The sequence below is a fragment of the Geotrypetes seraphini genome, chromosome 4, assembly GCF_902459505.1.
Source record: "Geotrypetes seraphini chromosome 4, aGeoSer1.1, whole genome shotgun sequence".
Lineage (NCBI taxonomy): Eukaryota > Metazoa > Chordata > Amphibia > Gymnophiona > Dermophiidae > Geotrypetes > Geotrypetes seraphini.
In genome coordinates, this window is record NC_047087.1 from 236330659 (window position 1) to 236356924 (window position 26266).

At 43.0% G+C, this 26266-nt stretch overlaps 1 protein-coding gene and 1 long non-coding RNA gene across 5 annotated transcripts in view; one reads left to right on the forward strand and one right to left on the reverse strand.

The window, feature by feature from the left end:
• Positions 1-15548, reverse strand: part of MAPK8 (mitogen-activated protein kinase 8) — an 84613-nt gene extending 69065 nt beyond the window's left edge. For 3 of the 4 annotated variants that reach the window (XM_033942082.1, XM_033942084.1, XM_033942086.1), the window contains exon 1: positions 15402-15539. The gene's annotated coding sequence lies outside the window, so the exon portion shown is untranslated. Of the gene's footprint in view, positions 1-15401 lie in introns of all 4 variants that reach the window. The other variant, XM_033942085.1, reaches the window with a different exon arrangement.
• A 29-nt stretch (positions 15549-15577) lies between these two features.
• LOC117359392 lies at positions 15578-25277 on the forward strand. The gene is made up of 2 exons (XR_004539218.1): positions 15578-15878; positions 24308-25277. It is a non-coding gene; the product is annotated as an uncharacterized LOC117359392 (long non-coding RNA).
• The last annotated feature ends 989 nt before the right edge of the window (positions 25278-26266 follow it).

Below are 26266 nucleotides of genomic sequence, written 5' to 3' on the forward strand. Positions count from 1 at the left end.
TGAGAAGTAATGCATTGCGTCGATTTAAGACTTCCTATAGATATTATTTTCTAGAATCCTTTTGCTGTTGAAGTGTGTTTATAAACGAGATTAGAAGTATATCTAATTAATGTCCCACAATAGTCAGCAAGCATTGATGAATTCCATCTGCCCTGATATCATTTCTCCATTGTTGCAATGTCCTGGTGAAACCTTTCCCTGTGCTCATCGCTAACACTACCAAGATTATCGGGGAAAAAATCCAGATGCGAGTGGAGAAAATGAATGTTTAGTTTTAATATTTCAGAGATTGTTATAACATTTACTCCAAGCATTAGAAAATATAGCAATTTGTTCTGCTCTGAAAGTACAGGCAGTCTCCATTTTACAAACATCTGACTTATGTTGGACTCATACTTATGAACGAGGGTCCTCATTCTACCTTTGGTGTTCCAAAACGCCCCCCTCTCTCTCTCTCCCTCCTTCCATTCTGTGCCCCCCAAGTATGTGTCTCTCTCCAATCCATTCTGTGCCCCCACTAAAGGCTTTGGAACCTCAGTGAACAAACCAAAACTACAGGCTTGGGAACCTGTACTAAGACCCACCCATGGCTGGGACTGCACAGCTATGAGGCGTGACCTCTACGGCAATAAGGTTACTGGTTCAAATTTCTTGAACTAGTAGTGGCAATGCCACCATGGACCAACATAAATATTTTCCTCATAAAAAATGCAAAAGGAAAAATTATGTCCTTACCTGATAATTTTCTTTACTTTAGTCACAGCAGATTAATCTAGAGACTAGTGGGATTACGTCCATCAACCAGCAGGTGGAGATAGAGAAAACTGAATTATCTTCAGTCTTTTTGGATGCACAGCCTCCAGGCCACTCAGTATAGGTCTTCTCAGAGCAGTTGAAACAAGGCATATGAGACATATAAAACTCCTTTCCTCCCCCCCACACACATGTGCTACACGAACCACTGAAACTCAAAAACTGAGCATGCAACTCCAGCCGAAAAAGCATGCCAAAACTGTGCCTAAGAGCAACAAACACTTAAAATTGAAACAGGGGGGGGGGGGGGCTCTGGATTCATCTGCTGTGACTAAAACAGGACATAATTTTTCCTTCCTTGTCATCAATAGCAGATGAATCCAGAGACTAGTGGGAAGTAACAAAGCAGTCCTAAAGTAGGGAGGGAAAAAACACCACTCTCCCAAGCTCAACGTGCTGACGATTACTCCATAAGTAGCCCTACGCCTAGACCACTACTGTGGACAGTTAGAGAACAATAAACAAGCTAGCGTGCAAACCTCCGCTTTGTGAGTGTACTTACAGAATCTGAGTACATGAAACAAATCATATAAGACATAAAAAAGAAAAACTCTTCTCCAAATGACACAAGAGTAAAGGCAATGAGTAACATTTTTTTCTTAAAAAGACAGTTTTCCCAGAGGGTAGGAAACAAAAGGGGTTTTTTACTAAGGCATGCTAGCCGATTAGCGCGCGTTAAATGCTAATGCATCCATAGAATATAATGGGCACGTTAGCATTTAGCATGCGCTAAATCGGCTAGCATGCCTTAGTAAAAAACCTCCAAAGTTTTGATTTCCTGTCTCAGTCTTGCTGGTCAAATGATTCTTCAAAAAGCCAAATTTTCAGGTCGATTTTAATTTTTTTATAAGAATAATTAGATTACAAGGTTCTAGAATGATTATCAAAGTAAAGTAATGAGTAAAGGGAGAATGGCCTGTAAAAACTGCTTGATGGTGAGGATGTGGCACTGTCGCTCAAATAGCAGGGAACAGCAAACCTGTCTAAGCCTGGTATGCAGGGAGCATTTGTTGGTATATGCAAACATAAAAAGAATATATACAAAAGTATGTAGCAAGCAGACGAACAGGAAAACTATGAATGAGCAATGAAGAGAAAAAGAAAAAAATATGCGAGTCTTTGCTGGACAATTAATGGAACTCAGGCAATAAAAATTGAATTAAAAACTAAAATTTGCAGAGGCAGATATTCAGAACTTTGCTTTACAACCAAAAGCCTTTTTGCCTCCCTCCTCTCCCCCCCCCCTTTTTTTTCCTTCCTGTTCTTAGCTCTCGGCATGTGGGCTAATTCCAGTTTTCCTGTCTTTGCTTTCTGTTGCCTTCCCCTTTGCTATCAAAACGCTTTATTTTTATATAATATATGTAGTTAGATCAGAGTTAAAAGCCTTGCTTATTTGATATTTCGTTTTTATAATAGCTACAAAAAATTGCATTGTGTGTGTGTTTAGAAATGGGCAGCATTCAAACAGGGTTATAAAGAATATGAGGTTCATAATAGAAATGAAAATATGTATAAAAACCTGCCTAAATTGGCATTTGGGCAACCTAAAAGACAGGTCATCCAAGTGCCGATAATCAAAACAGATTTTAGACGTATCTAGAGGCATCTTAGATCTTTTGATTGCTACTATACGCCCAGAGCGAAAAGGGGCGTTTTTCGAGGAGTAGTTAAGACAGCAGGTGGGCAGGATGAGGGCCGACCAAACTTAGTCATCCTGCAGTGATAATCGAAAGCTTGATGAGACTGCCTAGACGGAACTTATACGTTGTGACTTAGGTAATCTAAAAACAGGTATAAGTGCCCAGAAGGTATCCAAAGTGACCAGATAACCACTACAGGGACAAAGTACAAACCCCCACACACTCCCCCAGTGATCACTGACCACCATAAAAATTAAAATAAAAACATACATACCTGTCTCCATAGGAAACCCTAGTAGAGCTGCACAGAGGTGGCTTAAAGTAGTATGGGGGTGGGCTAGTGTACTGCCATATAGGTGACACTTAAAGCCATAATGGTAGTTGGGGTGGTAGACAGGTGAGTATAGTGGGTTTTGGGGGGCTCACCACGACATATAAGGGAGTTGTGGTGAGATGTTTATGTGACACCCTTTTTGTGACGTTCACAGCAGTGCCCTGTAAAGTGCCCCACTACTCTGTTGCCATATCTGGGTGGCCAGTCCATCACTTTGCTGACCCCTCCCACATCTAAAAGGTCTTTTTCTAGGCGTTTTGGACTTGGATAATTTTTCGGATGAGAATGTGGTATAAAGAGACAACTTGGCGGTCTGGACGATCAAACAGCTAGAAGTATAATTAGACGATTATCGAAAAAAAATTATATTTTGGACATATTTTTCGAGAATGGACTTTAGACGCTGTTGACTTTGGGCAACTAGCGCCCTAGGTCCAAAATGGACTTAGACTTTTTGTTATTATGCTGCTCCACGTGTTTTGCTGTTTTCAGAACATAAAAGGGCGTTTGTAAGAACAACTTGACAGAGGGCCTCTCTTATCTTTACTACACAGGCATGACTGTTGGGGACCTGCATGCCGTGCTAAGGCAAAACTAGAAATGCGGGACTAATTTAAATGTTGAATTCTAGAGTATACTATATTGTGACCAGGAAAGATTCCGGAAGACTGGAAGGTGGCGAATGTTACGCCGATCTTCAAGAAAGGTTCGAGGGGAGATTTGGGAAACTACAGACCTGTGAGTCTGACATCGGTACTGGGAAAGATGGTAGAGTCACTGATAAAGGACCGCATCATTGATCATCTTGACGAGGACCAGTCAACACGGTTTTAGCAAAGGCAGATCTTGTTTGACGAACTTGCTGCACTTCTTTGAGGGAGTAAACAGACAGATAGACAAGGGTGATCCGGTCGACATTGAAGAAGAGCCAGAGTAAGTCGAGAGCTTTGGACAGACACTTACATGGTGAAACTCTGAGACTTCTCTTTTGTACAACTATATCATTATGGGATTTTTATTAAAAGGTTGCACTTGTAATTAACTGGCTTTTGATAAATATTGAATAAATATTTTCAATTGGAAATATATATATAATTGTATAAATTATTGATTTGGGGTAACCTTTGTTGGGCAGGGGTTTCAGCCTCCCCCAAAGAGAATGACTTCGTGAGCTCGACCCTGTCCCCATGAGATTGGTCCCTGTCCCGTCACCGTGAGCTTGATCCCTGTTTCCGCAAACCATCTGATCCCATCTGCACAAGTCTCAAATAGTTTTATACTGAACTTATTTTATTAAAGTATAAAAAGAAACAATATTCTGTACAATTGTCATTTTATAAATCAAAGTTCTGGCTGCTGACCAAGAGGAAGAGATCTTCAGCTAGCAGTGCTTTGTTTATACATGTTTCTCTCTATGTTTATCAACACAACTAATATACTACTTTATCCTAAAGCAAAAAAAAATAGAAATTTTTTTTTCTACCTTTGTTGTCTGGTTTCTGCTTTCCTCATCTTCTCATCATTCTATTTCTTCCATCCACTGTCCTGTCTGCCTTCTCTCTGCCTTTTCCATATGGAATCTGCAATTCAAGTTCGCCTGTTTCTGTTACAAATCCATCCTTGGCTCGGCCCCCCTTTACTTGGTATCCCATTTCAGCCTAGACCAGTGATTCCCAACCCTGTCCTGGAGGAACACCAGGCCAATCGGGTTTTCAGGCTAGCCCTAATGAATATGCATGAGAGAGATTTGCATATGATGGAAGTGATAGGCATGCAAATTTGCTTCATGCATATTCATTAGGGCTAGCCTGAAAACCCAATTGGCCTGGTGTTCCTCCAGGACAGGGTTGGGAACCACTGGCCTAGACCACCCATCCAAACTCACACATAAAACCCAACTGTTTAGCTATCCTATCCTAAAGGCATGCCGTTACAAAAGATAGAACTCTTGCCTTCCAACCAGGTCAGCTCAATGACTGGCTGGCCCACATCATCTCACACACTTCATCCTATAAACTTCAGGAAATTACTAAAAACTAATCTTTTCACCCGAATCACACCCTAACCCCCCTATGCCATACCCTGGCCCCTTCTATCTCACCATGTCCTTTACGCAGATCGTCTTGACCTTCTTCCCTGTACCATTTATTACCCTGATAGTACCTATCCTCGCTGATTGTACCATTCTTCGCCGATTGTACCACCGTTCGCTGATTGTTCTATTTTTCTCTGTTTGTACCATTTTTCTCTGCCACCTATTTCTCTGTTGGTACCATTGTACCAATTTCGCTGATTGTCCAGCCCTTCTTCGTTGTAAACCGCCTCGAACTACTATGGCTTTGGCGGTATATAAGAAATAAAATTATTATTATTATTTCTATGCCACTCCCTTCCATCTCTCCCTCCCCCCTCCCCCATTGGTCTGGCACCCATATTCTTCCCTCCTCTCCCCCCACCCCTAGTCTGGCATCTCTGTCTTCTTCCCTTCCCTCCCCCAGGTGGTTTTTAGCATCTTTCTCCTCCTTTCCACCCCTCAGATTTGGTATCTGTCTCCCCAATCCGCAATGTACCCTTTTTTATTTATCCCCTCCTTCCATCCAGTATGTGCTCTCCTCTCTCTCCTCGCCACACTTTCCTTCAGCATCTTCTCCCCTCTCTCCCCTACCCATTTCCATGCAGCTTCTGCTCTCCACTCTCTCATTTCTCTTCAGCGTCTGTTCCTCTCTCCCCTCCCCCTCTCTTTCCATTTCCCTTCAGTGTCCTTCGTGCGATCCAGCAGCCCCCCTCCCTCATGATCACCGCGTTCTGGACATCTCCCTCTCTTCCTTCCCCTCACCTTCGCTGGCGATTTTCATTTTTCTGACTCCGAGCGGCCCGAGCCTTTCAAACAAGTCGCATGCAACTGCACTGAAACTTCTCCTCTGAAGCAACTTCCTGTTTCTGGTTACCTCAGAGGAGATGTTTCAGGCAGTCTCGCGCTATTTGTTTAAAGGCTCAGGCTGCTCGGAAACAGAAAAATGAAAATCGCCAGCGAAGGTGAAGAGAGGGAGGGAGATGCCCAGACCATGGCGATTGGGAAGGAGTTAGCGGGCTGCTGGATCGCGCAATTTGGAGGGGTGATAAGTGAAGCAACACGCACAAAATACTTAACTACATGGGGCGGTGAATGGCCTTGTCCCCGTACCCGCAGCAACCAGTTTTTTTCCTCCCGTTTGGGTGGGCTACCCGCGGTTAGCCGCAGGTAACAGTCATTGTGTCATTCTCTACTCCCCAGTTCAAAGGGTCAAGATCAAAATCTTATACAATTTTTAAGTCTGGCAACAAAAGAATGTTTAAAGTCAATACGTATGATTGTGTTAATAGAAACAATTTAATGTGCTCTAGAACATAACACAAATGTGAGAAGCATATAGAAGTCTGAAAAACAAGTAAAAAGACCTTTGCTAGGCCCGCCTGCTTCGATGATGCAAGGCGGGCCAGCCTAGCAAAGGCCCCGAGGCTGCCTCATGAAACCGCATCTAAACTAATGCTAGCGACAGCTGTGTGGCTAAGTTAAAAAGCACACAATGAGCTGTCGCTAGCCTAGAGAAAGGAAAGATTTGCTGGAGAGGGAAGGAGGGAAGGGAGAAGGGGTACTGCTGGACAGGGGAGGAGGAAAAAAGAAGGAAGCATCTGGCAGGGAGATTATAGGAGGGGACGAGTCAGGATGGAATGGAGAGATCAGATGAGGGAAAGTGGAGAGACAGAGAAATGAGAAAGTAGAGAGTTTGATGCTGGGACAGGGGTCAGCAGAAAAATAAGGAGAGAGGGACAAAGAGATGCTAGATATGGGGTAGGAGAGATAAAAATGAAAAGAGCAATGAAGTTGGAATGAATCATGTAAAAAGGGGAGAGGGGGTGCAGGCCAGATGGAAAGGGGAGAGGGGCATAGAAAGAAGGCAGATACCATATGAAAAGGAGAGAGGGCACACAGTGGATAGAAGGGGCAGATGCTGGATTGAAGAGACAGAGAGGACAGACGCTGGAAAGAAGAGAGTGAAAAGACAATGAAAGCAGAAACCAGAGCCAACAAAAGGTAGAAAAAAAATAATTTTATTTCTATTTTGTGATTAGAATATATCAGATTTGAAATATGTATCCTGCTAGAGCTCGTGTTAGACATAACTGGGGACTGCAAAGCTCAGGCTGTGCTGTTTTAGCTTCCAGCTGACTTGGGGCTCTCTCTGACTGGGAGTAGTTGCCCTAGTTGCACTCCCCTAACACTATTCATGTCATGTGTGACTGCTGTATTCTGTTAGCATGATAGTTCTGTGTAGCATTCTGTAATAATTTGGCTTGTTCAGTTTTCTTGATAGTAGCGGGGATATATGTGAAGGGGAGGGGAGATAGGGGTTTTGTTGATCCTTGCTCTGTATTATTTGTATTTATAAAATGACAATTATACAGAATATTGTTTCTTTTTATACTTTAATAAAATACATTCAATATAAAATCATAACTATTTGAGGCTTGTGCAGATGGAATCAAATGGTTTGTGAGGATGGGGTGGGGACTGAACTCATGGGGAAGAGGCGGAGATGGGTTTTTTAATTTTAGTCTTAGTAGTTTGCCAGTCCACAAAATAATTATTTTATTTCCGTCAGTCCACAGGTGTAAAAAGGTTGAAGAACATTGATGTAGAGCATAGACCTTTTGGGTCAAAGTTGCAGAGATATGGAATCCTCATAGTCGAAGGTATAGCAGAAGGTCAATTAACTTTTTTCTGAACATCAAGTAAGTCTGTTTCCTGTTTGTGAAATGGGTTGCTGGGCTATGGAGTTTGAGAATTGAACTGAATCTCAGTATAAGTAGATAGTTGACAGTAGATCACTCTTTCACCTTTGAGCTCAGAGTAATGTGCTTTTAAGCCTATGTGTATATACCGGTAAGTCTTTATTGTATTGTGTTTTGTGTACCATCCCAGTAAAATCAGAGTACCGTGTCAAACCTACTAAAAATTGTCATTGGTGAATCCTGAACATAGAACAGAAATGATGTTAAAAATAGTTTACAAATTAAGAACAGAATATTGTTATCAAACCTCATATTAGAATTCCAATGCTCATCAGAAAAATAACTGCTTTAATGTTATTTTTAGATGAATCTGTCACAGATTTGGTGATAAACTGTTCAATAATACAGGCCTATGTTGAAAAATGGCATGGCACATTTTTCAATTAAATGCTCTAATTTTAAAGATGAATAAATGAATAACTACAGAGTTAAATGTTTTGTGTATGCAAGTGTATATCAGTTTAATATGGTTACACACGAGCTATAGGGCAATGGATGACTAGATAAGTTAAGTCAGAGGTCTCTCAGGCATTTTTTAAACTTCATCTTTTGCGTAGATTAAGGGATAAGCAAGTCAACAGAACGGCTGGCTAGGCAACATCATCAAGCACTCCTCATCCTATCTTAATTTCAGAAAACTAGTTAAAACCAACCTGTTCAACCAATTTGTAACCAAGAACTCTTAAAGTCTTATATGTACTTGATGTTCCTACATTGTAACTTTTTTACTCTGTCTCTCTCCCTCCCTACAAATAATCATGTATTCAAAGACTTCATTGTTATTTTTTCGCTGACTGTCCAGCTCTTCTTATTGTAAACCGCCTTGAACTATTGTGGCTTTGGCGGTATATAAAAATAAAATTATTATTATTATTAGTCTGTGCAAAATTTTAAGACTGCTATCAGCGCTATGTTGATTCCTGTATTCGATTATTGTAATGCATTCATTGTACCTCAGTTTACTGAAAAATGTTGTTCAGGCATTACAGGTTGCTGCACGGACTATTATGTGGGTTTCAAGATTTGAGCACGTGATCCCGATTCTGAGAGATTTACATTGGTTGCCCATCAGTTCACATATTGAGTTTAAGATTCTTTGCTTGATTTTCAAGTTGTTGAAATGTGATGGGCCACCTGTATTATCTTCCTTGTTGCGGTTTTAATCAACCTACATGAGATTTATGGTCAGTAGATAGGCTGTGTTTAGCCGTGTCATCTTTGACTGTGGTGTAGCTTTCTAGCTACCGTAATACTATGCTGATGGTACACGGCCCGATATGTTAGAATTTGCTGCCCTATGAGATAAGACGAATGTTGGGCTTGCTGCAGTTCAGGAAACTGGTAAAAACTGTCTTATATGAATGAATATTCTGTTCTTAATTTGTTTTTATTGTGATCATTTGTTTTTAAGTATTTTAGTTTTTCACTTTTATGTGCTCTTGCAAGACTGCCAAGATTTAAGTATTTTACCAGTGTATGTTTCATGATATATATTTATAGAATATGTATGTTTTCTGTTACCCAATTAGAATTGTAGGATAAGTGGGACCCTTCATTGTTATCTTTTTCTAAAAAATTTTGAGTTCCACCCCCTCCCCCATTGTTGTCTATAAGTCTGTCTATTTTTGTTAACGTATGTGTGAAATATTCCTGTTACCCATTTTTATTTTTTTATATTTGTAATTCACTTTGCAACTACGTTATAAGCGTTTGCATCAAATTTTAATAAACATGAAACATTAAATAGATAACATATGGTAATTAATTTGGAAACTGAAATGCATATTTACAGTAGTTCTCAGGCCCTACTATGGGCTAAATTCACAAAGCTTACTGATCGGTTTGTGACCCCGACCCGATTCACTAACCTCGTGGCCGATCTGATTCCGATCCGTGCATGCAAATGTAGACAGGCAGCAATTCACTAAAGAAAATGAGGAACACCGACTGGGCTGCCAATCCCAAAACAAGCGACTGCTGAGGACCAGTCGGCTCACATCCTTTCCACTGGCCTGCACATAAAAAACTCTTATCTGGTCTCCTCTCCATTCTGAGTAGGTTTTCCTGATTCAGAGCCGAAGATTGTTTTCTTTCTTGTTATTTCTGCCCTTACTTCAGTAAAATGCTGACATTATTCATGGGGAAGGGTGGCAGAGAGCAGTTGGGGCGGCAGGAGAGTCAGGGTGGCACAGGCTCACAGGAGAAGAAGCAAATCAGCCACCGGGATTTGGGGCAGAAATACATTTTTACCCTCCCGTGTCCTAGGCTAGCCTTCCCTTCCCCACAGTACAGCCCCACTTTAAACCCGTGGGAACTGCAGGGAAAGGCAAGCTAGCCTGGGACACAGGAGAGTAAACAGGCTCGCAAAAAGTTTCAAAAATACTCCCTGCTCTGCTCATGGGCACCCTACCCCCATCACACGCTCAAGCAGCTCAATAGAGGCGGTTTCACAGCTCTGATAAGCATGCACAGACCATCTACAGGCAAAGAAGATGGTCTGCGCATGCTTCAGGATCGCTCACTAGCAATACGTGTGGTCAGTGGGGGGGCGTTTCTCTGATCGCCTTCATTTGCATGCTGACCCGTTGTGGATCAGTCGGCCTGCCATGAATCATGTGAATCGAGTCCTTCCTTTCAATAAGGGCAGAAGGAACACAGGAAAATAAACCCAACTTGCTCGTATTTATATTCTAAAACTGAACAGAATGGGCCAAATCCTTTCCTTTCTATAAAAGTTGAAGAGTCAGAATAGCTCTTCAAGTGAGAAGACTGGCTTCTGCAAAATGACCACCCCTTTTTATAACTGCTGCTAGACCAGTTTTTGTTTGAAAGTTTTGGCTCAGGTTCCACTCTTCCAGATCTGAAAACACATGATATCTCCTAAACAGTTTAAATGATAAAACTAAGAACAGACTATCAATTTCTTTTTTGCTCAGATATTTACCAATCTTAAGTACTGTGACCTTTAAAAACCAAAAAAGTGAATCTGCAAAGAGAATATGTAATGTCCACACCTAGGGAACTACAATGTTTCCAGTTTATTAGCTTAAGTAGCTCCTCTGTTCTCACCCCATTCTTTGCACATATTTATAGCTCAGAAATTACACCCTGTTAAATTACTGCCGGAATAGAAATTCAGTTAAACATCAAATTGTGGCAAGCACAAGCATTGAATCCAATGGCGAGACTCCACTTTCTCATTGCTTTCCTTGACTGGCCAACTTCAGTGAAAACCTGAAAGAACTGCTGTACACACTAGAATGATTTGCAATAAAAAGAATGTATTCAGCCAGTTCATTCTGCTGCTTCGAGGCTATAGGAACATTTTCTACAATTGCTCAGGTGACATTCAAGGAGTCTCACAAAAGGCAACAAAGAGCTCCTAAAATCCATTATCATGATTTCAAGTCAACTTAGTACTAGCACTCTGATATACAACAGATGCCTTAGGTCTATGAATTATCTTCCATTCTCAAGTCTACCTGAAATACACCAGCAAATAAGCAGTGGTATAGCAACAAGTGAATTTAAACCCATTGACAATGTAGGTTTAAAAGGCAGACAGAACATAAAGATGAGAGGAAGACAAGAGGAACTGTATGAAAAGGACTTTTATGGGTGAGGACAATGATGAAGGGTGATGACACAGGCATTAGTTGGTAAATGTATGCACATAAGTGGTGGTGGGGGGGGGCAGGAGAGAGGTTTCTGAGGTTAGACTAGTGCAGTGGTTCACAAACCTCTTTCTGGAGGCACCCCAGCCAACAGTTTTTCAGGATATTCACAATGAATATTCAAGAGAGAGAGAGACTGGCATGTATTGCCCCCAATAAATAATCATTGTGAATGTCCTGAAAACCTGTTGGCTGGGGTGCCTCCACTGGTCTAGTGGGATGACTGATGGAGAGACAGCATTTTAATACCACCTTTGGAACCTGTATACTCCATAGAGCACACAAACCTTTCTATTATTATATTGTCACATATCCAGCTATCCATCCATGGATGTGCAGCCTATTACCTGTCATGGAGATGACTCAGATTTAACTTCTGGTGCACGTGTGTGCTGGGACAGAGAAGGCTGCAAAAGCATCTGTCTCAGACTTCAAGGGGGTCTAAGGAGGAGAGGGAGAGAAAGGAAGATGCGACATCACTTCTGAAAGTAACACCTAGTACATTTGTTCCAGGTTCTAATGAGAAAAGTTATCTATGATCTCAGCCATAAGACTGAAATGGCAGTGGTTGGGCTAAATGGAAGAAGTGGGGGGGGGATATTTGGTCAGTCGTCTGAAAAGAAGGTTTGTGATGCTTCCTCATTACACACTAATATTAAAGGACGTGAACAGGATTAGGGCAGGTCTGAACTAGGTTGGAATTCCAAAGAACTGAAGGCCACATGATTTTAATTTTATTATTCATTCCACCTCGATGGATGTTGGAAAGAAATTATACATAAGAGATTGGAATCTATTTGTGGGTAAAATAACGCTTCAAATATTTAAAGGGAACTTAACTAAATTTGGCATGGGGAAAAAAAAACCAGCAAAAAGGCTGAAAACAGGTTAGATCAGATAAGAGGTTCCAGAGAAAATCTTGCCAAAAAACTGGTTTTTAAAGCATTTCTAAGAGAGCACTGAAACTAATACACAAACAGTAGCAAGGGAATCTCTACTTTCAAATGGCTTCTTCCCTCTTCTCTACTCTCCCAGGCTCTCACAGAAAGAGGTTGGAAATAACTCCATTAGGCATGTTCCTGAGCTGCCTCTTAGAAAAAGAAATACATATCTGAATTACTGTTGAATCTACAATGTAACCTAGTAACTGAACTGGTGTTTTGCTTTCATGAAAAAGCATTATCTGGTTATAAACATGCACCAAATAATTAAGAAAAAAACCTAAAAACTTTCAGTAATCTGTAAATATTTAAGGGACAACCTATTTTGAAATAGCAACAATATTATTGCTTTTCATGCCGACAGTTTGGGGTGAGGGGAAACCACACACATACAATATCTGCCCTTTAAAAAAAAAAATTCTGATTGTAACACTTCTTTTAATTTTTAATTACATATTCATTTAACTATTCCAAATCTGTAGAAACTTACCGTTTTTGCATCATTATGCCTGTCTAATGCATACCCACGAAAGCCAATTATTTCTTTCATTTTATATATTTATAAATTTTTACAAGTTCTGTGAGGAAACCTACCGTAATTCAAAATGGTTTACAACAGTATACAGTACCAACAAAAAAAAAGCACCCCTCCTACATGCAGCCTCATACATATCCTTCTACCAAAGTGAGGCTTCAAATGCTGGGTAACACATTCTACTCCGGATGCAGTTACCCCAAATGTTCTACCTCTTCGTCTTTCTTAAGTGCCTTCTCAGTTGGCACTATCAATAAATTACCCTGCACAGAAGGTAGGATCCTCCACAGCATGTACCTTTGCAAGCACCCAAGCAAATTAATCAGGCCACTGGTTCACCACAATCATGTATGTTATACCAGCACTTTTTCTGAACAGAAAGCCAATATAACATGGCCAAGAACTCCTTACTGCTCTCACATCTTTTAACTCCCACCAGATGCAAGCTGATACAATTTGAACTACTGTACTTACAGTACCCTTAGAAGTTGACATTTAAACCAGTAACTGTACATTTAAGGCACTGCAAAAATATAATGTAGTTAATATAAAGGACAAAACAACCAACAACAAAGCATGTCCTTCAAAAGTTGAGATGAAAATGCCCTGCCAACCTCGGGCTACAAAAAGCTTTCCAGATCACGTGCCTATCCATGTCTCACCCACTCCCTCACTATCTAACCATACCCAAAGCCCTCATAGACGCCTCTCAGGGAATAGCAATCAGCTTTAGCATAAGAAACACCTTTAAACTCTTCCTTTATCACCCCACCCCCAAACAAGCTAATTTGCTATGAGCGTCAGGAATAATGCAGAGCATTCAGCGCGTCGGCCGGCACTAAAAACCACTTTTGCAGTTTTTTTAAAAAGGGGGGGGGAGTTTGTACTTGAGGCAATGAAAAGTTAAGTGACTTGGCCAAGATTACAAGGTGCCACATTGGAATTTGAACCAGGCTTTCCCTGTTTTCAAGCTTGGTGCTCTAACCACTACACTACTCCTCTACTCAATTGATCTAGTCCAGTGGTTCTTAAATCTGTCCTGGTGGACCTCTAGTCAGTCGGATTTTTAAGCTATCCCTAATAAATATGCATGAGGCAGATTTGCATGCCTATCACATCTACTGTATGCAAATCTGCCTCATGCATATTTATTAGCTATAGCTTTAAAACCTGACTAGCTGGGGTCCCCCAGGACAGGTTTAAGAACCACTGATCTAGTCAACTGTCAATTAATTACACATCTTACACCAGCAGCAAAAGTTGGACACTATCTACATACATGTATAAACAGATCTAAGCACCCCACAATCTCTCCCAAACGTTATAAATAGGTATTAAACAACAAAGGGGGATAAGAAAAAGCCTTGAGGCATCCCCCCCATTCCAACAATGGAAAAATGCTTGAGTACTTGAATAAATACATGTAAACCATTCTGAGCTCCCTTGGGGGAATGGTATAGAAAATTGAATGAATGAATAAGTATGAACATAAAATAAAAAGATCTTTGACATCTCTCTATTGTGTATAACCCTAAATCACCAGTGGCACACTACAGTTTGCAATACACTGCTCTACATTTTCACTTTAAAATTGTCTAAAATAATCATGATCATCAAATAGTATATGGACATGTAAAAGAATTACATTAGTATTTATGGATCGTTAATATGCCCCAGCAGCAATGTGATTTACAGTTCAGAAGAGCCTGCTCATGTCCAGGATTTACATTATTTCATTAGGGTTCATGACATAGATATCTTGGTTTGTGTTCTTGTAGGCATATGATTATAGTATATGGTTTGGAAAGAAGATTGGCCATATCTGGTGGTGATGTAATTTTGACATTCTGGGTTCTGGTATGAGTGTCAATAAGTAAATCCAAGCTACTCCCTGTTTAGTAAGAAAATTATCAATCCTGTCCAGGAACTCTACCAAGGTCTGTATCAATCTTACAGACTTCTGAAAAACCTCAACCACTCTACCTTTGGAGGCTTCTCTCCCACACTCAACTATTAATTCAAGGCTATACTTTCTAACCCATTGTCTGATGACATGCTACTATTATTATTAGGCATAAACTTTCCATTCAGTTCATATACAGCCAGAGTGTAGTGAAAAAAATAGGGACTGGAATTAAACCCAAAAATTATGAGGTAATGCTGCAAAACTATAACAGTGCAGAAATTTGCAATGGGAACGTATTCTGAGAGAAATAGAAAAGTGTTTTAAAAATTAAACGACTACATATGGAAGTGCACGTTCATCTAAGCTAAGACTATATTTAGTGAACTGCGTTTTGAACACACAGAGAGCACTTCAGAAATAGTATACATTTCCAAGTCTGCTAATATAATCTGGAACACTTTTCCACTAACTGTCTTTTACTGGGTAAGAAAATTCGTCTCTTCCCTAATAGCTTTAAACATACTCAAAGACTAATCAGCAAGTTCCACTCTCGCCGGTCCAGCCTGTCTCCTCCTCCCCCCTCCCTCCCCCCCAGCAGTCCGGCATCTACCCCTCCACTCCCGTACCCCACCCGCACTCTTACACCTGCTCCTGCTCTCTATCTCTGCCCCCCAACGGTCCGGACTCTCTCAATCTCTCTCAAACTCCCCGCTCCAGCGTCCTACCTTCAAGCTCGTCTTTGAGGTCGCCGGGAGCGACAGTGATCCATACAAGTTACCCAACACCGATACCAACACAGACGCTTTCCTTCTTCGGCGCCCCGCCCCCTCTGATGCGACTTCCTGTTTCCGGCAGAGGGAACGAGGCTGCGTGAGAGGGGGCGGGGCACCGGAAAAAGGTTTCCTTGCGGGCGTCTCGTAGGACTAGCGACCTCAAAGACAAGTTTGAAGCTAGGAGTCGGGGTGAGAAACGCAGAGACGGTAGTAGGCATGGGAAGAGAGAGTGTATGTGAGAGAGGGATCGATACCAGTTGGTTGTTGAGTGCTTCCTCGTGTCTATTTCTCAACGCACATGGGGGAGGTTGGATACATCGGGCTGGCTTCGACCTCGTTGATGGAGAGGCTGCCTGGAGGAAGGGTGCAAGACCGACCTTGGAAATCCCTAAGGGGAGCGTTCTGTTTCGTTCCGAGCTGCAGTTTGAGGTACGTCGTTTGCAAATGGCATTGCAGAATCCTAGACTCTTGCATTGCACACATGTTTATGTACGCATAATGCTTTTTGTTTATTGCCTTTGAGAGTCTGTAAATGCAAGATCTTTCTATGCCCTGCAGCTGTACTTTACTGGTTTGATTTTGAAAAAATAATTTCCCCTTTTAACCACTTTGAATATAATTTTATAAAACCATTCGCTGTGTGCCAGACATGTTCCATTATGAAAGTGGCTTTTTAGAAAAGTATAGGTGTGTCTACTGTCAAAAGGCCTTTCCTGTACATTCGATGTCGGACCGGCGCGGGAGGGAGGACACACAACTCTGAGAAGGGGAAGTTTGGGAGCATTGCTGCGGGCCACATAAAAAGGCCAGGCAGGCTAGATTCAGCCCGTGAGCCTTGTGTTTGACACATGTGTCTTAGGTAGTAATTTTTTGTAACTCTACAGTGCTGCGTGCCTCTGGTAGTGCTGTAGAAATAATTAATAGTAGTAGTAGTAGTATTTTTTTATTTCCTTCTGCAAATTGCATTTGGCTGGTTTTGTGTAGGGTGGGTTATGGGTATTTGATGGTGACTAATCTTTGCTGCATCTCTTCCTTCCTCTTCTCCACCCCATTAGCTACTCTAGCAACCTCTTTTTAGTGTTTCAGTGTCCGCACAAGAGAGGCAGCATCTAAGATGTTTATAGTATGCTGAATTCAGTTGGCCATTGAAGTAGCCTGCATAGTGAGGTGCAATATTGTTTTGTTAAGACTGCAGGCTCACTCAACCCAGGCCCGGGAAGCATTGTAGCACCAAGAGATATCTACCAAGAGGTGAGCTGGTGGTTGCTGCATTCCTTTATAAAGCATTACAATCCAAACAGAATGCAGCTTTTGGCAGGGCAGCCATTCAGGGGGCCCTGATCTTCCCCCTACGACTGCAGTTGTTCATTCTTTTGATGCAGTCTGGTCTAATGGGCAGTAAAGAAGATGAAATTTATTCATAGCTATACCAGTCCAGGACCCGCTCTGGAAGACTGTGGTTTTAGGAATTGTGTAGGGTTTTGGTTCTCTCCTTCCTATGGAGAAAGTGTTTGTCTGGATCCTATACTGCTTGAGCAAAGTAATATTGAAGGGTTCCAGCAGGCACCAGCCCTTTATATTGATGAAATCATTGGTAAAGTTCAGGTTCTCTACTTCCATCTGCTATTCAGAAAGGGATAAAACCCATAGATGCAGATTGGTATAGTATGACTTGAGGAAAAGCAACTAACAGGTATGAATAAATTTCACCATCTTTTTTTCTCATCTTGTGATGATGGTTAGACCTTAAATCTGCCTTGGCTAAGTTGCTTTATGTTCTTAAATTTGCTGCTGCAAGGTTTTTTTGTAAGCAGTGACATACCCTTTTATTGAACCAGTATTAATAATTTCCCAGGAATGTTGCTGTATTAAGCATTTTGGTTGCCTTTCTAGGTACTACAGTAGTTTTTAATGCTCACTCATAAAAAAAAGCCAAGTTCAGTTTTATTTTTATAGTGGTTGAGTTTCTTATACTTTCTAATTTTCTTAACAAGTTTGTCAAGAGGGAACGTTCCCTGAGTGTGAGTTATTTCCTACAACACTCATAGAACTTAACGGTATTGCGGTATATAAATTGTTATTATTATTAATACTCAATATCAAGATGAAGTGTTGGAGGTGTTGGTGGAAGGTCATCAGAAATCGGCAAAAAATACTTCCCATATACTCAAGAAAAAGGGGATGAATGAAGATGTCTATGAAAAATCTCCTACTAAATAAATCTATAAGTGTAAGAGACTTCAGTATCAGGTAACTGTAGTATGGTTCAGTACTTCTAATCGGTATCCCCCGGGCTGAAATTTTTCAAAGACATCTTCATTCATCACCTTTCTCTTGAGTATATGGGAAGAGGTGTCCTCCTCTTCCCATATTTTTTGCCGATTTTGTTGAGTTTATAGTTTGCTACACACCATCCTTCGCCATGGGAGCACTAGGAAAATTGAGAAGGAAGGAACCTAATCCATGGAACAGTAGGAATACAAGGCATGGACTGTCACTTCAAGTTTACTTATATGAGTGTCATCTGATGAAGCTGACAGCAGTTTAAGAAAAGTTGTGGGAGATTTCAAGATAAAGTAGAGTTTCCCGTTTGTGCAAGCAGGTCATGGGACCCATTATAGCACTTCTGTACAAACATGCTTGTAAAGTAACCAATAGAAGTTGGAAAAGAACATGAAAGCACTTTACTTAGATAAGGAGTCCTCTTCACGCACATGTCGTCTTCAACATTTCTCAAAATATACCAGGGCAAACCAGAAATTAAAGGCAATTATTAAATTACGCAATAAAAATGCAACATATGTACCATGTTTCCCCACAAATAAGACAGTGTTTTATATTCATTTGGGGCCCAAAAAAGGCACTAAGTCTTATCTTCGGGTAGGGCTTATTTTTTTCATGTACATGATCATCTCTCCCTTCCTCTCCTTCACCCCAATTCTCCCTCTTTCCTTTCCCTCACATGTGCAACATCTTTCCTCCTCTCTCACCCATCCCCTTGTGTCTCCCCTCTGCAGCATCTTTCTATCCCTCCCATCACCCTGTACAGCAGAACCCTTGAGCAACCGCTGCGGCTCAGCCAAACCACCGAACCCCCACTGACCCTCCATCCTTCCTTCTCAACCGATCAACGCTCACCTTGACCATAAATACCTTCTGGCAGAGGAGCATTGGGCCAGCAGCACTCGCAGGCTGCTTCACGGCCTTCTCGCTGGGGCCTTCTATGTACTGATGATGTCATCAATAACGCAGCACATATAATGTCAGAAATTCAAGTGTGCAAGTTTATAGAATTAGAGGGTAAGTGTTTGGGGCATGTCCAACATCTTTGCTGTTAATTGGTCCATGTTATCTGCCTATTTCCTGCCCCATTCCATGCTTGTAAATTAACACAATATAAAGGGTCCATAAATTTTAGCTAACACTTGCACACACTGATTCAAGGATTTGTCAGTGTGAAGTAACAGTCTTGGATCTTGAATTTGTATAATACATTACAAGCAAAGTATTGTCAGTTTAGGGACCTGTGCGATAAGAAAAGGCCAGCACGCACAAATAAGCTAGTCGTATGAGGGTAGGGTTATGAGATTTTACGATTGTAAAATCTGGACCCATGGTTCCACCCCCTATCCCCGCCCTGTTTTGCCCCAGCCACGCCCCCAACTTCTTTTCATGCTCGGAGCTGCATTGGGAGGGCACATGCGCAGACGCAACATCGCCACGCTGCATCTGCGCTTGTGCAGCTGCCCTCCTGCCACAGTCCCGAGCTGGAAACTTTTCAAAACCTGGACAAACTGCCATCCAGATTAGAGAATGGCACGGGGAAAAAATCTGTCCCCGTCACCGGCCCACCATCCTCTGCACCGCCCCGTCACCGCCGTTCCCTTCTCCGTCCCGTCACCGCCATCCCTTTCACCGCCCCGTCACCGCCACTGCCATCCCATTCACCGCCCCGTCACCGTCCCCGCTGCATCCATATAAGCCTTAGTACTGTAATACAGTGGTGCCTCGCATAACGGACGCCTCGCACAGCGAACGCTGCGCACAACGAACTTTATGTCTTGATCCGTACAACGAACTTCGTTTCACACAACGAAGTCGCCCGAGCTGCATCCTTCCGCGCAGGCACTGCGCTTAACTGCCCTCTCTCCGCCTGGCTCCCTCTTGCCCCCCCCCCCCGACTCCCCGACACGATCGGGGCAAAAAGGAGCCCAAGCCCTCTTGCCCCGCCGATTCCCCAACTCCCCACACAATATCGGGCCAGGAGGGAGCCCAAGTCCTCCTGGCCACGACGACCCCCTAACCCCACCCTGCACTACATTACGGGCAGGAGGGATCCCAGGCCCTCCTGCCCTCGACGCAAACCCCCCTTCCCCCCAACGACCGCCCCCCCCAAGAACCTCCGACCGCCCCCCCAGCCGACCCGCGACCCCCCTGGCCGACCCCCACCCCCCTTCCCCGTACCTTTCTGTAGTTGGCCGGACAGACGGGAGCCAAACCCGCCTGTCCGGCAGGCAGCCAACGACGGAATGAGGCCGGATTGGCCCATCCGTCCCAAAGCTCCGCCTACTGGTGGGGCCTAAGGCGCCTGGGCCAATCAGAATAGGCCCGGGAGCCTTAGGTCCCTCCTGGGGGCGGGGCCTGAGGCACATGGGCCCAACCCGACCATGTGCCTCAGGCCCTGCCCCCAGGAGGGACCTAAGGCTCCCGGGCCTATTCTGATTGGCCCAGGCGCCTTAGGCCCCACCAGTAGGCGGAGCTTTGGGATGGATGGGCCAATCTGGCCTCATTCCGTCGTTGGCTACCTGCCGGACAGGCGGGTTTGGCTCCCGTCTGTCCGGCCAACTACAGAAAGGTACGGGGAAGGGGGGTGGGGGTGTCGTGGGGGTCGGCCAGGGGGGTTGCGGGTCGGCTGGGGGGGCGGTCGGAGGTTCTTGGGGGGGGGCGGTCGTTGGGGGGAGGGGGGTTTGCGTCGAGGGCAGGAGGGCCTGGGATCCCTCCTGCCCGTAATGTAGTGCGGGGTGGGGTTAGGGGGTCGCCGTGGCCAGGAGGACTTACCGTAAGCACCGTAAGGAGGTAAAGAAGGAGATGTTAGGGCATGTAAAGTAAGGGCATGTAAACAGTACCCGGCGTATAAGACGACCCCCGACTTTGGGGAGGATTTTAAGGTACTGAAAAGTCGTCTTATACGCCGGCAAATACGGTATGTTTTTAGATGTATCTAAATAAAAATAATAACAAAAAATTTATCTTTTTTTATGTCATCTTAGCATATTTTATGCTACAGAACGAATTATTTTTTTTAACATGTATTGTTATGGGAAAACGCGTTTCACATAACGAACTTTTCGCATAACAAACTTGCTCCTGGAACCAATTAAGTTCGTTGTGTGAGGCACCACTGTATTTAGCTTATTCCTTTCTTATAAATCAAAGTTCCTGCTGCTGAACTAGAGAAAGAGATGTTCAGCTGGCAGGGCTTTGTTTATAAATTTTTATCAACACAACTAATATACTATTTTATCCTAAAGCAAAAAATAAATAAATATAATTTTTTTTTCTACCTTTGTTGTCTGGTTTCTGATTTCCACATCTTCTCATTCAATTCCTTCCATCCACTGTGTGTCTTCTCTCTACGTCTTCCATTTGCTGTTACTGTGCCTCTCCCTTCACCCCCCCCCCCCCAATTGGTCTAGCACCCATCTTCTTCCCTCCGCTCCCCCATAGTCTGGCATCTGTCTTCTTCCCACTCTGTCTTCCACATTTCCCTTCGGGGTCTGTTTCTCTCCACCCTCCTTCAATGTCTGTCCTATTCCTTTCCACCACCACCCTTCCCTTCCTCCTTTACCATCTGTTCCTTTCTACTACCCTTCAGCTCTTCTCGCGTGGCCTATCTATCTACCTTCCTCCCTCTTATTTTCATGGCACGTTACAATGTAATTTGTGCAAGCCACTGGAGCCTGCAAGCTCGGTCCCTGTCCCATCCCCACAAACCATCTCGCTTCTGTGCTATTTTCCCCATTTCTAATATCTCCCCTATGTATCTGCCATTGCCCCCCCCCCTGTGTCCATATACCATCCCCATGGCATGTCCCCTTTATGTCACTGTCCCTATGCCCCATGCACATAATTTCCCCTCTTTCTGTTACCTTCCTGTGTCCAGATTTCCCCTATCTTCCTCTTCCATACCAGTGTGTCTCTTCTTTTCAACCCCATCTAGCTTTTTCCCCTCTTTCTTCCCCTCCCCCCCCCCCCTTGCTTCTAGCATCTGGCTCACCTGCCTGTCCTTCCCTTTCTTTCCTGCTGTGGGTTTTTCTTTCCGTCTTCATCCCCTTGGCCCAGAATCCTTTTCCCTTTCACTCCCTCCTTCCAATTTGAGCCGGGAACACGAGCGATCGCACGGTCCCCGCAGCCACCACACGCCTGCCCAATGGATCCTACTGTTTAGCCAGCTCTCTCCCTTCTCCTCACCTTAGTTTGTAGGTTTTGTTTTTCGGCGACATGCACGCTTTCCCAAAGAGCCGCGCACGCGCGGCTGCTCAGTGTTCAATCTTCTGCTCTGCTACAACTTCCTGTTTCCGGTTGCGTCAGAGCAGAAGATCGAAACTGAGCAGCAGCGGGTGCGCGGCTCTCTGATAGCGTGCGGGTCGTCGAAAAAGAAAACCTACAAACTAAGGTGAGGAGAAGGGAGAGAGCTGGCTAAACACTAGGATCGATTGGGCAGGCGGGTGTGGGCTGCGGGGACCGCGTGATCCTTCATGCCTCACTGCGGGGACAAGACCATTCACCGCCCCACGGGCGGTGAATGGCCTTGTCCCCGTCGCCGCAGCGACTGCTAGTTTTCGTTCCCCGTTTCGGCGGGTGACCCGCGGCTAAAATGTGGTGGCCGCGGGTAAACCGCCACCGTGTCATTCTCTAATCCAGATGCTTGGACAGTCCTCTAAAAAGAGGACTTATCTGGGTAAATTCGGACATCTGGTAACCCTATATGAGGGGATAATTTTATAAATCATGCTCAATGTGCAAAAAAATGTGTTTGGACATTCACTTGTTAAAAAAAAAAAAAAAGTGGGGGGCAAACTTTTTATTTATAGGATTTTCCTCCCCCCCTCTTGTTTTTTCTTGCCCCAGTTTTCTTTAATATTATTGTAACTTTTCCCCTGCCTTCCCTATTTATTACTTCTGTGGGTAACATATTCTTTCTACTTCCGCTTGTTTTCATGAATTATGTATACATTTTGTTATATTTTTATCTGTTTTAATTTTAGTTCTACACCGCCTTGAACTGTGCCTAGGCGGTATATCAAATCTTTCAATAAACTTGAAACTTAGCACTCAGTGCAAGAAGATGTATGACGGCCTCCTAGCAACGCAGGCAGCGAAATTGGACCCCTCTATCTCCAACCTGTTGACAGCAACAATTGACTTTAAATCTTTTCGAAAGGAAATCAAAACTCTGCTATTCAAAAAACATATCCAGCCTTCTCAAACCTCCCTCTCTTCTCCTCCCTTCCTTGCAATTCTCCCGTCGACCTCTTCCCCTCTTGTAACTCCCCTTCAATGACTAACCTGTAACCTTCCTACTCAACCGCAATTTCCCTAAAGGTATTCCTCAAATTTCTACCATCCTCTTTCATTCTAAAGCCTCTCCTATGTACCCAATCGCTAATTTGTAACTTCCTGGTAATATCCAGCTATCTTCAAATGTAATCCGCCTAGAACTGCAAGGTACAGGTGGAATAGAAGTCACTAATGTAATGTAATGTAAAGCATATTAAGCAGCTGGCATGTGAATTAAACGCCAGGTTTAGCACGCAATCAAGGTAACTCAGTGGCTTAGTAAGGAGGGGAGAGCACAGTACAGTGCTCAGCCTTTAATCGTGTGGCAGCCATGAGGTCAGAAATATGGATGCTCCATTGCAAGATTGTACCATGAAAGAACAACATGCAATAATGCTCTTTCTTTGGGCAAAGGAAGTGAAACCTGTGGAAATTCACCATTGGATATTGACTCAGTATGGACATAGCACCATGAATCAATGAAAGGTTTATGAGTGGGTAAAAAGGTTTAGAGCAGGAAGAAACTGACAAAGGTCGTTCTGGTCTCCCATCAACATCGTGCACACAAGAGCACATTGACAGAGTGGATGCCTTGATTACTGAAGATTGACGGATAACGGAGTCTTACTTGGCTGTAAATTTGGATATCGGCTATGGATCTGCATGTGCCATAATGCATGATGACTTGGGATACAGGAAAGTCTGCGCACGATGGGTTTCCAGACAGCTTACTGATCTACATAAGCAACAGCGTGTGGAGGTTGCGACCCAGTTCCTGAGACAGTTTGAAGAAGATCCAAGTATTCTGGAGAGAATTGTCGACGGCGACGAGACATGGCTGCATCACTTCGACTTGGAAAGCAAAAGACAAAGCATGATAAAGTAAAGGAAGCGGTGCTCACCTGGCTTCGAGAGCAGCCCAAAAACTTCTCTGCAGGAAAGCAGAAGCTAGTTGAACGATACAACAAAAGTGTCGTCTTACATGGGGGCTATGTGGAAAAGTGATATGTTCAGTTGCTCATAGTTAGTTCTATTAAAGCTGTTAAATGTATTTTGTCTTTACTTTTTGATTTACTGTCGTAATGCAAATGATATTTCAGCTTTTTCTGTGGGCAAGCTATAATGAGAAGGTAATTAAGCCAAATATTTAGATAAATATGATATGCCAAATATTTAGAAAGAAGCTGAATTTAGCATTTAATAATCCTTTGCTGGATTTCTAGTTAACTACACAGTTAGGATATTTTCATTGTATATTTGCTGTCTGAATTTATTATTCATTTTCCTTTCTTTTTTAGGATTCCTTGCAGAACAATGGACTTGTTTGACTAGGACAGATATCCCTGGAATTTTTCTCCCCCCAAAATCATATTGATCTTTCTCAAATGAGCACATTCCTTGAGAGGTGTGGCCTATCGAGGTTAATGTGGTGAACCTGGCTGATGAGCAAGAGCTGCGGATGTCCGGAAACAGTGGAGGAGAGATTTGAAAAGATTGACATTGCAGAAGTGACGAACAAGCATGAATATGTGCCACAGAGGCCAATGCAGTTGACAAGTATTACAATTTGTACAGACAAATGCTAAAGATACAGGCTATCATAATAAAATGACACATAATACAGAAAAAGAAATACCTTAACATAATCAAGTCCACAATTGCAGGAAGTCAAGTACAGAAAAAAATGAAATAAGGAAATCGACAATTAACTAACAAAAAGCATTTAAAAAAGAAATAAAAAGATCTATATTCAAAGCTCCCAAAGCCCTCTTACTATTAATAAAGATGACTGTCGATTTGAAAAATGAATTTCACAGAATAATATTTGATTGTATAGTACGTTTGTTTGACAGTTGGACAGTCTTTTTGACAGAAGCTTAAACGATGTTCAGACTTGCTTGTAACTAATCTTCTATCAGGTTACAAAGGCAGATGGCACATCTGTTACCACCATTTTAAGGAGACTGATCAGAGACACAGTGGCTAGCTAGAGGCACTCGTCAAGGAGCTTTACCAGCTTGTAAGAAGCTTTTGTAGTTAACCTCGATTTGCTGTGACTGGTGTAATCTACAAATGTTAAGTGTTGCCAGCTGCAGTGGACAGAGCACCCTGAACGTGCATGGTGTTTTACGTTTGTAAATGTCTGGCTTGGTTCTTGTGTGTTTAGAACTCATCATTCCTTCAACAACCTCATGAATAAAGCGGATGTTTCTGGTAATGGCAGCTGTCTATGAAAGGTCTATAAACTGCTTTTTTTTTTTTCCTTGTTGTTTGGTATACCTCAGTCTTACCCTTCTGAACTTTAAACTCTAGGACCTTATGTACTGCATCCTTTGCACAACACTTTCCACAGCAGAACTACTGTTTCACAAACCCTCTTGATTTCAATTGCTCCTCCTATTACAAAGCCTTTGGTAAAAAGCCTCCGTTCCAGTGCCAGCAGCTTTCAGTATAGCTTGAGGCTCATCTTTAAACCTTTTTCCATAGACAAAAAATACCTCTGAAAGCTAATATGTATTTTTGCAGTTTGTCACTCTCACATTAGGGCCAGCTCAACCACACGGAGTATTGACTCAGGGCACCAGTGATTCAGGTTCAGGCAGCTTTCTTTCTCTCTCCCTAACCCTGGCTATGGTCTGGCACCTCTGCTTGCTCTCTCAAACTTCCCCAGCCCAACAGCAATTCACACATAAGAACATAAGCAATGCCTCCGCTGAGGTCCATCGTGCCCAGCAGTCCGCTCATGCGACGGCCCAACAGGTCCAGGACCTGTACAGTAATCCTCTATCTATACCCCTCTATCCCCTTTTCCAGCAGGAAATTGTCCAATCTTTTCTTGAACCCCAGTACTGTACTCTGCCCTATTACGTCCTCTGGAAGCGCATTCCAGGTGTCCACCACACGTTGGGTAAAGAAGAACTTCCTAGCATTCGTTTTGAATCTGTCCCCTTTCAACTTTTCTGAATGCCCTCTTGTTCTTTTATTTTTCAAAAGTTTGAAGAATCTGTCCCTCTATTCTCTTTCTATGCCCTTCATGATCTTGTAAGTCTCTATCATATCCCCTCTAAGTCTCTTCTCCAGGGAAAAGAGTCCCAGTTTTTCCAATCTCTCAGCGTATGAAAGGTTTTCCATACCTTTTATCAGACGTGTCGCTCTCCTCTGAACCCTCTCGAGTATCGCCATATCCTTCTTAAGGTACGGCGATCAATATTGGACGCAGTACTCCAGATGCGGACGCACCATCGCCCGATACAACG